At 41.9% G+C, this 14641-nt stretch overlaps 1 protein-coding gene across 3 annotated transcripts in view; it reads right to left on the reverse strand.

The window, feature by feature from the left end:
* Positions 1-14641, reverse strand: part of PPARG (peroxisome proliferator activated receptor gamma) — a 118128-nt gene that overhangs the window by 91488 nt on the left and 11999 nt on the right. The window contains exon 2 of one of the 3 annotated variants that reach the window (XM_089678695.1): positions 6106-6260. The exons of 1 other annotated variant lie outside the window; for it this stretch is intronic. The gene's annotated coding sequence lies outside the window, so the exon portion shown is untranslated. Of the gene's footprint in view, positions 1-6101; positions 6261-14641 lie in introns of all 3 variants that reach the window. One more of the 3 variants, XM_089678694.1, reaches the window with a different exon arrangement.

A 14641-nucleotide genomic window follows, 5' to 3' on the forward strand; every position in this document is an offset into this window, starting at 1 on the left:
AAGTTGCACCCAGTGTGAACGGAGGCTAACTAGTGAATGTGCAAATATTAAATATATTTATTTTCCAGTTTCAACTGTAAGAAAAAGTATTCTATGTGTATGGATGGTAAGAGATGTGTAAGAACATTTCCCTGAATTATATTTTGCTTATTCCATAACGTAATTTGAACTAATAAGAAATATCTCAGGACCAGAAAGTGTTTTAGTAGAACAATTTTTGAACATCACAAAGACACTTTTAGGTTCATCTGCCTATTGCAACCAAAAATATAGTCCCTTTCATTCTCTAAATGTGATTACTGGAATCTGATTGGTTGTCTCAATTTTTCATTCTGTCCAGGATCCAAATTCCATTCTGACCACTTTGAATCTTCACTAGAATTTCCATTATATTCAATGGTTTCAGTTAACGTGAGCATTGGGGGAGATTTACTAAAACTGGAGCACGCAGAATCCAGTGCAGCTGTGCATGGTAGCCAATCAGCCAGTGGCATCCCTAGGGGGGTGCGGGCCATACTGGGTGACACCATCACAAGGGGTGCAGGAGGCCAGCAGAGCTTCTGGGCTCTGTGAAGGTCCTGGCCAGTTATTGGGCTGATCCCAGATTCCCGGCACAGTGACAGCTGCCCCTATACAGGGTTAACTGATCTTGCAACCGATAGTGATCCATGGGATCCGCTTCAGCGGTTTTCAGCCTGTAAATTATTTATTTATTTATTTCAGGTACTTATATAGCGCCATCAATTTACACAGCCCTTTACATATATATTGTACATTCACATCAGTCCCTAACCCTCAAGGGGCTTACAATCTAAGGTAAGGGGTTAACTGTGGCAGCTCTGTGCTAAAGTTGGAGATCGGCTTCTTCGGCCTGAAACCAGCACATGCTCAGTTGCTTCAGGGGATACATACAGTATCTTCATGGGTCGGGATACTCATTTTACCGCTACACCAGCACTAGTCCTTCCTCTGTGGAGTGATGACACCACATGTCACTGCACAGGGTGACACCAACCCTAGGGACACCTCTGCAATCAGCTTCTAACTTTTTCAATTAGGCTTTGCCAATAAAACCCAAAAGCTGATTGGTTTCTATGCAGATTGAACCAGATTTTTTACACTCTAGTTTTAGTAAATCAACCCCATAGTGTCACTTGATACTTGAAGCTCATTTGCGGAAAAATACAAGGATTTCTTTGGACAGAGTTATGCATTTTGGCCCCAAATCATGGCATTGCATGATTCTGGGGAGGTTTTGAGACAATTAGAGGTAATGGAGCACAAAGGTTTTTCCTATACGTGATGAACAAATTGATATGCAATTGTTATTGCTTATGAAACACATACATAGGAACCGACCAGATTTGATCTGGCAATACTGGAATTTTTCTCCATTTGCTGGGTCATCACTGGAATGGTTACACCTCCAGAATTTCTATTCTGGGAATGTAAACAAAGTACATTGTGCGTAATTTCATTTTTGTGAGTAATGCGCGCTGGGCCTTGAATTTACTAACTGGCAGGAGGCAGACGGACAGGGGAGCAACTGTGTGAATGTGGGAGCAAAGTGGACCAGGTGAGGGTGAGCTATCCACAAGGTGAAAACAGGCGTCACTGTCACCCCAGGCTTTTTCTATCGACAGGAGCAAGGACACAGGGAACTGAAGGTGTCACCAGAGGGGTGCTTGATTGGGTATGTGTATGCAGTGCGCATGTATACTGTATGCTTTTAGCCCCACCCACCACTCTGCCCTCTATTCTAATGAATTCTGACTTTTATATGCTGACAGGTATATACATTCACCAGCCACTTTATTAGGCACACCTTCCTATTACCAGGTTGGACCACTTTTGCCTTCAGAACTCAGAGATTTTGGTCCATATTGACATGAGTTATTGTTGCCTTTCTATCATCTTGAACCAGTCTGTCCATTCTCCTTTGACCTCAAGAAGGCATTTTCCTCCACACAACTGCCGCTCACTAGATATTTTCTCTTTTTTGGACCATTCTCTGTAAACCCTAGAGTTGGCTGTGCGTGAAAATCACAGTATTTTTAAATACTTAGAGTCTAGACCAACCTGTCTGGCTCCAACAGCCATGTCACATTCAAGTCACTTAAATCCCCTTTCTTACCCATTCTGATGCCTGGTTTGAACTTCAGCAAGTCATCTTCACCACGTCTAGATGCCTAAATGTATTGCGTTGCTGCCAGGTGATTGGCTGATTAGGAATTTGTGTTACCAAGAAATTGAACAGATGTACAAAATAAAGTGGCCGGTGAGTGTATATTAGGCTACTTTGACCATCCTGCACTGACCGGAGGATGTCTTGTATGACCAGATGTAGTCTCTAGATACAATGCTCTTTGCACACAAAGGGGTTGATTTACTAAAACTGGAGAGTGCAAAATCTGGTGCAACTCTGCATAGTAACCAATCCATTGCCAGTTTTGTTTGTGTTAAAGCTTAACTGAACAAGCTGAAATTAGAAGCTGATCGGCTGCCACACACCCCTCCGGTTTTAGTAAATCAACCCCACAGTCTCAAATTAGGACAGCAGTCTCTTTAGGTTATGCAAAGATATAGAACCGCCACATGATCTTTTCGCATATTAGAAAGTTCAACTGAACCCATGTGAGCTACTGATTTCTTGGATCTTCATAAACTCATTAGATATGCTTGACTGTAACAGGAAGATTTAATTAGTACTTTATCCAGAAGCCCCATCCCTTAACATGATAGAAGAGAAATAACACACTTTAAATGTAATACGTACCAAACTGCAGTCAAAAGCCATCACTATGTGGTCCCACGACTTGTCTGAAATAGCTAAATTCAAAATGCTAATTATATATGGATGGAAGTACTATATCTTTTTAAGGGCGCCTTAAAGAAGGAACATCGTGTGTGATATGGAGCAAGCCGAAACAGATCATTTGTACTGTGCCAGCTCATACGTGCCTGCTTTACATTGCATTGGTCTGAATGGGGCTGCAATTGGCCATATAAATGTATTGTTTGTCTGCCAGGAGAGCATTCAGAGAGTAGGAAAATACAGAGTTGCTAAATAAGCACACATATATCACTTGGCACTTCTATGACCTGCAGTGCCATGGACTATCCACTATTTATATTCAGAATTTTAGAGTTTTTTATGATTTTATGATTCTATGTGATCTGAGACGTTTTATTTGATTTATTTCACTGGAATATTGTATGAACATTTCTATTCACATAAGCACTTTATGATCGCATTTGTAACTTATGCTTTGGCGCTGCACTTACATATGAATTCATATAAATGTATTGCTTGTCTGCCAGGGACAAGCAATACAGAGCATTCAGAGAGCATTCAGAGAGTAGGACAGAGCATTCAGAGAGTAGGACAATGCTTCCTGCGTTAACACAAGTGCTGAGTGCTTTCCTGCGTCCTTTTCTGTACATTCTCAGCACATATCCCTGCTGAGATGAATGAATGACCTTGAGCATGCACAAAAGTTATGTTATCCTGGCTCATTCACATAAGATTCCAATTAAATAAGTGACATATCGGCATGGATGTCACTCCACTTCCTCAAACTCAATATTTCCAAAACGGAGCTCATACTATTTCCTCCAGCCTGTGCCCCCCCCCTGACTTCTCCATCAAGATCAATAACACAACCATCAGTCCCTCCCTCATGTTAGGGTACTAGGTGTGATCCTAGACTCCCATCAGTCCTTTCAGCCCCAAATCCAAACACTGTCCAAATCTTGTAGACTTCACCCCCCGCAACGTCTCCAAGATGCACCAGTTGTTAACCGCTGAAACCACTAAGCAACTTATTCACTCCCTTGTTACCTCTCGCCTTGACTATTGACTATTGACTCGCCTTGACTCCCTCCTCATTGGCCTACCTAATCTTCAGTCTATCATGAATGCTGCTGTTAGACTCATCCACCTTACTAACCGTTCCATATCTGCCACCCCTCTCTGCCAATCCCTCCACTGGCTTCTCACTGTCCAACGGATAAAATTCAAAACATTAACAATAACATATAAAGCCATTTATAACTCTGCCTCAAATTACATCACCAATCTTGTCTGCAAATATCACCCAAACCGTACTCTCCGTTCCTCGCACGACCTCCTGCTCTCTAGCTCCCTTGTCTCCTCCTCCCATGCTCGGCTCCAGAACTTCTCGAGAGCTTCCCCCATCTTTTGGAACTCTCTACCCCAATTTATCAGACTATCGCCTACTCTGCTCACTTTTAGGCAATCTCTGAAAACCTCTCTCTTCAGGAAAGCCTATCCTGCCCTCAGCTAATAATCAAATCTTCTATTCCCCCTACTAGTCCATCCCCCACAGTTATTACCTTTTGTACCACTAGCCCCTCCCTTTAAATTGTAAGCTCCAAGGACCAGGGCCCTCCTATCCCTCTTGTATTGAACTGTATTGTTGCTGCATCGTTTCCCATTATATTGTAAAGCGCTGAGCAAACTGTTGGCACTATATAAATCCTGTATAATAATAATAATAATAATAATAATAAATAAAGGCATCCAAGAGGTACAGGGAATTTGATATGAGTTTATAAAAAGTGGTGAGAGGGCAAAAACATTTGAAGAGCCCACTAGCTCAGGTTAGGCTGCTCATGACAGACAAGGCTACCCTCCGGTGGGTACCCCAACAGGTTACCAAAAAAAAAATGCATAAGTTGAAGAAGCACCAGGCCAAAAGATAAGAGTCCACATTTATTTATTGGTATTGTGCTAAAAGATATTCAACGTGTTTCAGGGGTCAAAGGAACTCCCCCTTCATCAGGACTTCAGTTAAAAATGAGAACCTTGAATGGGCTCGAAGTAAGGCTCTCCTGTGCAGGGAAGCTGATTGCTGGATTAGAAGAATTACTGACCAGAAGTTTCTGCCTGTGCAATCAAGATAAGAAACTATTCATTTTTAGCTGATGTCCTTATTTATTGTTGTTGATGTTATTATTTATTTATTTATTACAGGTACTTATTCAGCATTGTCAATTTAAGCAGTCCTTTACATTTATATTGTACATTCACATCATTCCCTAACCCTCAAGGAGCTTACAATCTAAGGTCCCTCACTCACATGTATACATACATACACATCCGAGGGCCAATTTAGACAGGAGCCAAATAATCAGCATGTCTTTGGAGTGTGGAAGGAAACCCATGCAGACACAGGGAGAACATGCAAACTCCATGCAGATAGTGCCGAGGTTGGGATTCGAACAAACAACCCTAGTGCTGCCAGGTGGAGTGCTAACCACTTAGCCACTGTGCTCCCCCTTTGACCCCTGAAACACATAGGCCAGTGTTTCTCAGCCTTTTTTCAGTCAAGGCACCCTTTAAAATTATGGACAGTCCCAAGGAACCCTTTAAAATTATGGGCAGTCTTGAGGCACCCTATTTTAAAATGTTAAAAACTATTCTAAAGGTTTTATATAACGCAGCAACATCCACACTTGTAGGACACCCAACATTAGAGGTGATTTATTCTTCCAAAGCAAATACACTTTTGCAAAATGGTACTGACTAGTATTCCAACGTTCCTCTCCTTTCTCAGTTTTTTCCATCACTGAGCTAATGTGACCCCAGCACTGATGGACAAGGGCAAGAGAGGGTCAAACTAAGATGCCATGCCAGCAGCTGACATCCTCCTTATCAACTGATGATATCATTGGTTGTCAGGATGCCGGTGGCGTAATTGTGCACAACAAAAACCTGTGGCTTGTTCCACCCACTGGCTTGTATACAGGTTTTGGGCAATTTTTAGACATTTTGCCAAGGCACCCTTGAAGAAACCTCAAGGTACCCTGGTTGAGAGGCTGGCGTAGGTTGCCTTTTAGCAAAATGCCAAGAAATGAATTTTATCTTTTGGCCTGGTGCTCCTTCCATGTGTGCACATTTTTTTTGGCAGCCAAATAAGATGGCTGAAAACACAGGACCCAGAAGAAGCCAGATGTTGCAGCACTGATGGGTTTAGTTCTGCTTCAAACTACATAATACAAAAGAACAATCCTGATTTTTGTTTCCAATATATTTTTTAGCCAAGTAAATGAAACAGAAGAAACAATCTCACACTTACCAACCTGGTCCAACACTGTTTTACTGTTTAAAGTGTAACTCCAGGTAAATCCTTTGGCAGTTTTTACCTCTGTCCATCCAATTTTGAGACTCTTGCAGGGAAGGGGACCTGGTTTTTCTTGGTTGCTGTTTAGCGACACTTACAGGTCTTCTCCCTACCCTGTGAATGGTCAGAGAAAAAGAAAAACAGCAGACTGATCAGCTCATCTTTTTGTCACTCTGCTTTCTTCTACTATCAGCATTTTTCTGCAAACCAACTAATTCCCCCCTGTACCATTTCTCAAATTCACCTTCCCCTAGTCAGAGATCTGTCATACAGGGACTTCAAAAAGGTGATACAAAGTCAAGTTCAGGTAGGTAATTAATTGCATTAAAAAAAATACATTTTAAGATTTCATGCACATGCATGGTGAGTTAGGGCGTACACTGCCAGAATTCAGCATATTTCTGTGGCCAGGAGTCAAGCATGTTGGCATTAAACGTTGACTAGCAGCCTTTACAAATGAATGACAAGCTGTCAAACACCATGGCTGCATACCTATAACTGCACATCTAAGTGGTTATATGCACACAGGAATGGAAAAGAAGCCAAGGACACAAACCATGCTGAATTCTGGCAGTGCATGCTTAATTGCGTCAGTATACATGAGTCCTTAAATGTAAAAATAAATACAGAGTTTAACTGATTTGTGTCTTTTATATCTACCTGGAGTTCGGTTTTAACACAATTCCCTCTTATAGACTTTGCTAATATTTTTTTAGCCCATATATGCAGTAGACATGTGCATGCTGGAAATTTTCATTTTGTTTCAGATGCACTCATTCATTGAAGAATTTTTTTTGTCATACTCATTACGATGAGTTGATTAATTTTCAGAATTCATTCCTAGATTGTAAGCTCGAAAGAGCAGGGCCCTCAATCCCCTCATGTTTTGCATTGTATTGGTATTGTTCTGTCACATGTTCTGTCCCCCTCTGTAATGAACAGCGCTGAGCGAACTATTGGCGCTTTATAAATACTGTATAATAATAATAATAATAATTTTAAATTCATTGTTTCGTATATTTGATGGTCTGAGCGTATTCAAAAAGTTTGGCAGTTTTTCTATAAGATTGCAATTAATTGGATATATTATCGAATCAGATGGGTTTGAACCGAAAGGATTCAATATTTTTGGTCGCTAGTCCAACCCACCAAGAGAAATGGCATGAGCTGATTGGACACTATAGACTGGCATCAAGTGCCTCCGAATTAACGAATAGAATGAAATTCAAATCCATTTGTTTTCCAAAGCCAAATTATCAACCAAATTTAAAAATTTAATTCATTTCCCCATAAGGCAGAACTACTATCACATCATGTGACATCATCCCAATGAAATGAATGAAACAAATGCATTCTGTAATTTCATTATAACTTTTTTTTTTTATTCGTTGACAATTGCTACAATGTCCATTCGAAGAGGCATATGCATCTGAATCTCCAAAAATTAAATTCTCATCCAAAAAACAAATGAAACACACATGTCTAATATGCAGCATAATGGACTTTTCTTCATGGCACAGTCAGGGGTGGACTGACCATTTGGAAACTCGGGCACTGCCCAAGAGCCCGGGGTCAGTAGGGGGCCCCATGAGATGCCCCTGGTACCTTTTACATAGGCTTTTTTGAGTTTGGGCAAGAACACAGGGGCCCCATGATCCCCTATTGCCCGGGGGCCCCATGAGTTGTCAGTCCGCCCCTGGGCGCAGTCCATCTAAACCAGACAATCCATTTTTTGGCTGGCAATACACTAAACCAGGGTTGTCAAAATGGGCCCTCCAGCTGTTGTGAAACTACAAGTCCCATCATGCCTCTGCCTTTGGGAGTCATGTTTGTAACGGTCAATCTTGCAATGCCTCATGAGACTTGTAGTTTGGCAACAGCTGGAGGGCCTCCAGTTTGACACCTGTGCACTAAACGATTTTTGTTTTTTTCCTGATGAACCAGACAAAATTCACTTTGTGGGTTGCCTTGTTGGCCTGTTCCCACCCAACATCCTTGGGCTGAAAAATAAAAGGTGTCGTGAAAAACTGATGGCCGAACAGTCGCTGTATTCAACCAGATGCAACCATTGGTCAGGTATTCTAAAGAATACTATTGCCCAGCAGAGGGATTCATCCATACGCACTGTATAGTGTGTTAGTAGGAACCTGTAAGAACCCACAGCTTGAACAAAGTAATATCTTGGACCATCCTACGTTATATTACCTTTTAGCTTCTTATATCATCCTGCTCAATCTCCTTTCTACAGCCATTACAAAGAAGTCTAAATTTTTCAGCCAGGATAGATTTTCATAGCCCTATCCAACTATCAAATACTAACATGCACCAAGCATTGCTCAGCAGAAAACAGCTGCCATAGGATATGAAAAAGTGTGCATAAATCCGTGATATTATGTGCCCTATATTGTTTGAAATGTCTTATAATATGACAATGTTTACTCATAAATAAAGTGTTACATTGTATCGCTACAGAAAAGAAGGATAAACAAATAGGAATACATTCTGATGTGTGAGGTTAGGATTATCTTGGACAGGTCTGTTCAGGTGGTCTTATTCCCATAGTGTGGAGAAGTCAAGCCACACACACTCTTGGATTGGAAAACAGACGTGTTGAACATTCTTGCACGTACACAGAAGTTTCATACTCTAGATCAGTGTTTCTCAACCTTTTTTTCAGTCAAGGCACCCTTTAACCACTTGCCCTCCAGAGGATTTACCGCACTTCCTGACCAGGCCATTTTTTGTGATACAGCGCTGTGTTACTTTAACTGACAATTGCGCAATCATGCAATGCTGTACAAAAATGAAATTTATGTAATTTTTTCCCCACAAATAGAGCTTTCTTTTGGTGGCATTTGATCACCTATGCGGTTTTTTATTTTTTGCGCTATAAACAAAAAAGTCTGACAATTTAAAATTTAAATATTTTTGACTTTTTTGCTATAAAACATAAAACATAAAACAATAAAAGAATTTTTAAAAAATCAAATTTCATCATAAATTTAGGCCAAAATGTATTCTGCTATATGTCTTGCTAAAAAAAATCCCAATAAGTGCATATTAGTTGTTTTACGTGAAAGTGATAGCATCTACAAATGCCGGTATAGATACTGGATTCTTTATTTATTTATTTTTTATACTAGTAATAGCGGCAATCAGCGACTTATAGCAGGACTGCGGCGTGCATTCTGACACTGGGGGGGAACTGACCAACTACCACTGACATCCCCAGCTAATAAAAAGCACTGACATACTGTACTAATGGCTCTGGGCAGGAAAGGTTTAACATCTGGGACGATCAAAGGGTTAACTGTGTGCTGTGCTGTGTTTTACATTATGTGCTGTGTGTGTTTTACTAGGGAGACATGCTGCTTTTTATTTCTCTGCTGCGTAGAGAAATACAAAGCAGCATGTCTATGCTGACAGGGGAGAGACTTGTGTTGTTTTCATACCTGATGGCTTTACCCGATGATCGCTGGGTGCCGAAAGGGAATCGCCGGCCGGGACCCGATGATTGACATCCCTAGCCACTAATGGTGGCGTGGGTAGGGCGGCGCGTGTGTGCCCCCTACCTGGAAATGCAAATAACATATATACACATATATATATATATATATGTATATGTATATATACACATACATGATTTTGCACAGCCCTGCAGCCCTTTGAATTGATCTTCTGGATGAGGGTATCCCCGAGGGACCCTCATGATTTCAATAGGTACTCCACCCCAAATAAAGACACAATTAAAGGGACAGGAGTTGCTAAAATGTTTCTGTGCTAGGGCAGTGTTTATCAACCTTCTTTCAGTCAAAGAACCCTTTAAAATTCTGCAAAATCTTGAGGAACCCATTACAAAATTTATAAAAATTAAACTAACATGTGGGAGAGCCCAATATAAGAGGGGATTTATAGTTCCAAAGCAAATACACCTTTGGACACTGGTACTGACTAGTATTCCATTATTTCTCTCCCTCAGTCAGCAAATGTGACCCCAGTCCTGACCAGGAGTGGACTGACCATTTGGAAACTCGGGCACTGCCCGAGGGCCCAGGGTCAGTAGGGGGCCCCATGAGATGCCCCTGGTACCTTTTTCATAGGCTTTTTTGAGTTTGGGCAAGGACTCAGGGGCCCCATGATCCCCTATTGCCCGGGGGCCCCATGAGTTGTCAGTCTGCCCCTGATCCTGACAGAGAGGGGCGGGGAAGATGCAAGCAAGGATGCTGTACAGGGGCCTGATGTCCTTTTCATCAACTGATGACATCATTGTTATTTATGTTGGTGGCTAGAAAGTTGTAATGGTGCACAATGAATACCCGTGGCTTGTGTAAGTAAAAGGCAGGTTTGATGCACCTGCTGGCTTGTATACAGTTTTTGGGAATGTTTTAGGCATTTTACCAAGGCACCCCTGAAGAAACCTGAAGGCACCCTGGTTGAAAAAGGCTGCTCTAGATTTTATATTCCAGATGTAGATGGCTACATGATGGTTTTTACTACCATTCATGTACATATAAATCTAATTTTTTGATGGGACCTACTCCAACTGGAGCTGTGAACCGCAACACTTCTATAGATCAAAAGTCTTTGGATTCATTACATATGTTCATCCAGAGGCAGGTGAAGGGAGTATAGGGTCATTTGGCATGCTAATAGCTTTATTCCCCCACATCCCTTTGATTGGCACTTATACAGTTGGCACAAAATATACCGGTTTCCTCCCAAGCTCTAAAGACTGGGAGGTAGGTTAATTGGCTCCTATCTAAATTGGTCTTAGTGTGTGTATGTATGAATATGTGTTAGGGAACTTAGATTGTAAGCTCCTTGAGGGTAAGGACTGATGTATAATATATATGTAAAGCTCTGTGTAAACTGACGGTGCTATATAAGAATCTATAATAAAATAAATACATAAAACCATTATGTTAACATTGCCAAAGCATTGCCTATTGCACTTAAAGGTTAAGTTCACCTTTTTTGAGAAAATAGCCTATGTAGTCAAAAGGTCCCAGTAGGTATTAAGCGTTGTAAAATGTTTATTCATTTTATTGTCATAACCATAAGCCATTTGGACATCCCACTGGAAACCTGCTGGAAAAACTCCCAATTAGAAATCCCCACACCTTGCCTTGTTGAAAATCATTGGTCTCCTGTAGCACTGGGAGAGAATGTCCAATGTTTTCCACATCCTAACAATGAGGCAAGATGTGGGGATTTTTAACTGGGGTTTTTTTAACCAGGCTCCCATGGGAAACCAGATGGCCTACAGGTATGACAATGAAATTAATGAACATTTTACAAAGCTGCAAAGTTTTTAATATCTACTGGAGCCCCTTGGCTGCATTGGCTGCATAGGCTAATTTTTTAAAAAGGTAAACCTTTAGGTCTAGTTCACACTAGATGCAGTTCAGTGTGCTTTTTTTCTGCATCAAAAATGCATGCTCAGTGTTTTCCATGTATTCCAATGGCCCTAGTTCACACTAGTGCAGTCAGTTCCAGTCAGTTTCCGTTGCATAAAAAAAAGTAGAACATGCTGCATTTTTTCTAAACATATTGGCAAACTGCATCAAAACTGCACCGGAACTGCGTGTGGTGTGAACTGTAAGCAAAAACCTATCCTGAATGTATCCATAGTGTGTTTTTGTTGTGTGAACTGGCCCTTAAAGTGACCAAAGTTAAAACACTACCAAATCTACATTTTTAAAATTAAAACAACAAACATGTTATACAGTACTTACCTGCTCTGTGCAATGGTATTGCACAGAGCGACCCTGAACCACCTCTTCTGGGGTCTCCTATTGGCTCACTCCGCTCCTCCTCTCCTCTAACTGCCTCCATAGCAAGCCACTTGTTATGGGGCAGATGCTGCAGGCTCACTCCCAACCTGAACGGTTTGTGTCTATAGACGCACATAGCATGGCTTGGCCCTAAACCACCTCTCCCTGATCCCTCCTCACTGGATTTGATTGACAGCAGCAGGAGCCAATGGCTCCTACTGCTACCTCCATGTCCAGTGAAGAGAAGGAGAGGGGAGAAAGCTGCTGCGTTTATGCACAGTGCTGGGTTGAGAACCTGGCTCCAGTGAGTATTCAGAAGGGCTGGGGGCAGCAACTTGGAAGGTTTTTGACCTTAATGCAGAGAATACATTAGGGTAAAAAACCTTTTTACCATTCAAGTATGTATTCTTATCTCATAAAAGTCCCTTCTATTCCTCTCGGCTTCCTTCAAATCTCCAAATTCCTTTTTTATGCTGCTGTGATCTAACTAATGGCTGGTACACACTATAAGAAAATCGGATGTTTATGTGATCGTTAGTATAGTGCTTTCAACAGCTGATTCCGACTGTTTGGATGATGAAAGCTGAAGGTTCACGCTAGAAACGTTTTATCGTACGTGAACACATCTGTTCAATATGTACAGTAATCGTACGGAAATAATTGAATAGAAAAAACCACGCATGCTCGGAATCAAAGAATGACCCTACACTTCCTCTTCTACTATGCTAGTATGTGGCTATGTTTGCCTATGTTTGCTTTTGTCGGTGAAGAATTTTCATACAAGTTAATACCATTGTTGGTTACATCGTGATACGCACCTTTGTGGAAAATCGGACAATCATTTGTCCGATTTTCTCCCAGTGTGTACTAGGCTTTACTCACTTTACTTACTTTAGAGGGTGGCTATGTTAGTACTCCGTGGTTCTACTGTATTATTATTATACAGGATTTATATAGCGCCAACAGTTTGCTCAGCACTTTACAATATAATGAGAGACAATACAGCAACAATACAGTTCAATACAAGAGGGTTAGAAGGGCCCTGCTCCTTGGAGCTTACAATGTAAGAGAGAGGGGCTGGTGGTACAAAGGGTAATAACTGTGGGGGATGGACTGGTAGGAAGAGTAGAAGATTCCAGTATTAGCTGAGGGCAAGATAGGCTTCCCTGAAGAGATAGGTTTTCAGAGATCGCCTAAAAGTGAGCAGAGTAGGTGATAGTCTGATAAATTGGGGTAGAGAGTTCCAGAGGATGGGGGAAGCTCTGGAGAAGTCCTGGAGAGGATCATGGGAGGAGGAGACAAGGGAGCTAGAGAGCAGGAGGTCGTGCGAGGAGCGGAGAGTATGGTTTGGGTGATATTTGGAGACTAGATTGGTGATATAATTTGGGGCAGAGTTATAAATGGCTTTATATGTTATTGTTAATGTTTTACATTTTATCCGTTGGGCAATGGGAAGCCAGTAGAGCGACTGGCAGAGAGGAGTGGCAGATACGGAACGGTTAGTAAGGTGGATGAGTCTGGCAGCAGCATTCATGATAGACTGAAGAGGGGATAGCCTGCGATGAGGTAGGCCAATGAGGAGGGAGTTACAATAGTCAAGGCAAGAGATAACAAGGGAGTGAATACGTTGCTTAGTAGTTTCAGAGGTTAAGAACGGGCGTACTGTATGTAGAGATGTAGTCACTCTCAGTTGCTCATTCCTTAGATGGACTATAGACTATGGCACAGGTGTCAAACACAAGGCCCGCCGGCCAAATCCGGTCCTCCAGGCCATTTCATGTGGCCCTTGCACTTCTCCTGCAGGTACCCCCCTGTCTCCACCCCCACTTTGTCTCTTCAGTCGGCAACAGAGAGGAGAATAGAACTCCTCTGCCAAATCCTGCACCTCTCAGTGCAGCTACAGCAACCATTCATCTCTGGCTCCCCTTGTCTCAGCATTCAGCAGACTCTGGTAACTGACTCCACTCCTCCTCTGGTCCTCCTTCAGACCCTGCACTTTCTGCTTTCCATATCTGCCCTCAAAGGGGGTGCACGGTGATGTTAAGGAGGGTGTGGGATTTTTTACATCTGATGTAATGGGGGGGGGGGGTGCTCTGAACATCTAGTCTTACAGATACAACCGACCCTTTGAGGGCAACTATAATGCTGATACGGCCCATGATGAAATGGAGTTTGACACCCCTGGACTATGGGATTTGTAGAGTACATAGAGCAGTGTGCATGACCACAACTAACATGCTCTGCTTGTTCCAAACAAAAGGAAGTAAGGGGGAAATATAAAAGTTCAGGAAATCATGAAGGACATTACAAGGAGGCAGAAAAATGCAGTATTTTATGAAAAATAGATTACAGGGCCATCAAGCAGTGGATATGTATGGATTATTTTTGGACAATAAGGATATCTTTTAGTGTCAATTTAATATCTGCTCATCATTTTATCTTTGAGGCATCATGTAAAAACAATAAGTGTAAATCTATATTAAGTCACCTGATAGTGACAAATATAAATCAGTCATCTTTAAGCACTTGCCGTCTGCCTGCTGTTTATAAACGGCAGGGCGGTGGCACTCCAGGGGCGGGTTGCTGTTCATAAATGGCACCCACATTTTCTAGCAATCCGGTGCCCGCTGTGTCCTCCGGACACAGTGAAACACCGATCGTCGGACGGGACCTCTGTACGAGGTCCCGATCATGTGATCACTGATTGGCCAATCAGTGATC

The sequence above is a fragment of the Staurois parvus genome, unplaced genomic scaffold (genome assembly GCF_062004578.1).
Source record: "Staurois parvus isolate SC_StPar_1 unplaced genomic scaffold, SC_StPar_1.0 ptg000209l, whole genome shotgun sequence".
Classification (NCBI taxonomy): domain Eukaryota; kingdom Metazoa; phylum Chordata; class Amphibia; order Anura; family Ranidae; genus Staurois; species Staurois parvus.